This window comes from Oryctolagus cuniculus, chromosome 7 (genome assembly GCF_051225735.1).
Source record: "Oryctolagus cuniculus isolate XC-2025 breed Fujian yellow rabbit chromosome 7, ASM5122573v1, whole genome shotgun sequence".
Classification (NCBI taxonomy): Eukaryota; Metazoa; Chordata; class Mammalia; order Lagomorpha; family Leporidae; genus Oryctolagus; species Oryctolagus cuniculus.
The window spans coordinates 114,934,869-114,937,549 of NC_142873.1; the positions used below are offsets into that span (position 1 = coordinate 114,934,869).

A 2,681-nucleotide genomic window follows, 5' to 3' on the forward strand; every position below is an offset into this window, starting at 1 on the left:
TTTTTTTCCTACTCTCTTGATGCTTAACTTTTGGTGGGGAAAACAGAACTTTAAAATAAAATAATACACAATTACACAAGGAATATAGAATAATAAATTGAAATAAATTCTATTGGAATGGCCATGTCCCTGGCCTCAGTTTTTCCATGAGCCGATATTTCTTAAACTATTTTGTCCTCTCTCTCCATCTCTCATTTACCCCTTGCAAAGAGGAGTGGGCGCCAATCTTGGCAATTTATTCTCTTTTTTCTTTTTTTTTCTCCTTATCCCCCCCATTCACAATACAGCCCATATACGAGGCCTGAGCTGAGGTGTACATAGGGAGGGTCTTCTCTGCCTCTTTCTTTACAGTCAGTGCAAGAATACAGCCTGTAGTAAGCACCAGGAGGCCAATTTACTCTCTTTCCAAAGTCGATTTGTCCAAAGGACTGTATGTACCCACTGTCCCTTGGGAACAAGCCTGCAACTCCCATGTGTGCCAGAGACCTACAGTAGGTAAATTTAAATCAGGGGCCATGCCCTCCAATCCAGGCTGGCAAGGTGACATTTTGATCCCTCGTTCATCTACTTCCAAACTTTCAGCTGGCTCTGAACTCAAAAAGGAGAGAAAGAAGTGTTACAGAATGAGCATTTAGCCTGGCTGTCACAATGCCCATGTCCCATGTCGAGTGCCTGGGTACACAACAGCAGGTTCCAGTTCCTGATTCGAACTTCCTGCCAATGCTGACCCTGGGAGGCAGTGGTGATGGCTCAAGTGACTGGATTCCTGCCACCCACAGGAAAGACCTGGATGGAGTCCCTGGTTCCTGGCTTCAGCCTGACTCAGCCCTGACCATTAAGGGCATTTGGGGAAGGAACCAGCAGAGGGGAGCTCGCCTATTCACCCCATCCCTCTCAAATAAATAAGCCTAAAAAAGTTTTTCGTTAAAAAAAATTGTTACTCTTCAAATCTCAATAACTACAAATAAAAAAATCATAGAGATTTAGGAGAGAGTCTCAGAGGAGAACTTACACCATAATGAAATCACAGAGAGCCTCTTGGAAGATCATTGACGCTAACAGCCAAAGGCAGACAGAAACTGGCCAAGGCACAAGGCAATGGACACAAGGGACACAAGGGACCAAGGGAAGAAGGGGTGGAGGTTCTTAGGCAACAAACAGCTTGTCTTGTTTGAGGAATTAGTGGAGGCCAGTGTGGGAGTCACTGGAGCAGGTCACCAAATACTTCCAGCTCGCTGCCTTCCAGGCAAACAGGCTTGCACTTCCTGAATCCCTGGAGGCTAGGTGGGGCTACGAGACCAGTTTTACCCAATGGATTGCGAGAAGTAACAAGTGACGTTTAAAAAAATCTATATTTATTTTATATGAAAGGCAGAGCAACAGAGAGAGGGACAGAGGGAGAAAAAGATCTTCCATCTGTTGGTTCACTCCCCAAATGGCTGCAACAGCCAGAACTGGGCCAGGCTAAAGCCAGAAGCCTGAAACTCCATAGGTCTCCCACAAAGGTGGCAAAGGCCCAAGTATTTGAGGCATCTTCTGCTGCTTTCCCAGGCACATTAGTAGGGAGCTGGATCAGAAGTGGAACAGCCAAGACTCAAACTCAAACATGGTATGCCAGCAATACAGGAAGTGCCTTAACCCACTGTGCCACAATGCTGGCCTGACATGTGACACTTAATAATGGAGATAAGACTCTTCAAAGCTCTCTTTCCTTCTACTGGGAGAGAATGTTCCTTAAAGTGGGTACTCCATCAGCCTGGATCCCACAGGAAGTTCACAGGATCAGAGCACCTACCAAGCCTAGCTAGACATGGAGAGGGAGAAGGAGGAGGAGCAAGAATTAAAGCTCTTTTGTCTTAAGTTACAGGAGTTTGGGGATTGTTTTTTACTATAGCATAACTTGGGCTCTCCTGACTGCGATAGCCACAGCCAGTGTGGCTGGAGAGGAGTGAGTTGGGGGAGCAGTAGTGGGTATTTCAGGCAATTAGGATGCTCCTAAGGTACTTCAACAGGGAACTATGGTGAGTTTCAACTGTGATGTATTAAAACAAGGGACTATTGCTACTTGACCATTAAAACACACCTTTAACTCCACTGTAGAAAAAGCTATTTATTTATTTTTGAAGATTTATTCATTTATTTGGAAGGCAGAGATAGAGAGAGCTCTTCTATCCACTGGTTCTCTCCCCAAATGCCTACCAACAACCAGGGCTGGACAAAGCTGAAGCCAGGGGCCATGAATTTCAGCTAGGTCTCCTACATGGGTGGTAGGAACCCAAGTAGTCGGGCCATCATCCTCCCAAGGTGCATTAGCAGAAAGCTGCATTGGAAGCGCACAGTAGCTGGGACTTGAACCAACACTCTGACATGGATGCAGGCATCCCAAACAGCAGCTTAATGCCACAACACCCACCCCAGGAAAAGGCTATTTATTTATTTTTTAGAAATCCATCAACAAGAATTTATTGAGCATCTTCTATCCTTCCTTGTGCTAGACTACTATATTGATCACTGATGTTAAAAGAAACAGTTAGACACAGTTCCTGAATTTGGAGTCAGGGGTTCAAGAAGACACTTACAAAATCACATGCTAAATAACCTCTACTTCGGGTATGGACCCAGTGTGATGAGAATCAAAGAAGATAATAACTGTTTGAGGGTGAGACGGGAGATGGGATGAG

General features: G+C 45.1%; 1 non-coding gene across 1 annotated transcript; it reads right to left on the bottom strand.

Moving 5' to 3' along the window:
* Window positions 1-261: 261 nt before the first annotated feature.
* Window positions 262-391, bottom strand: LOC127493858 (small nucleolar RNA SNORA51). Its single transcript, XR_007924396.1, has one exon. It is a non-coding gene; the product is annotated as a small nucleolar RNA SNORA51 (small nucleolar RNA).
* Between the last annotated feature and the right edge of the window lie 2,290 nt (window positions 392-2,681).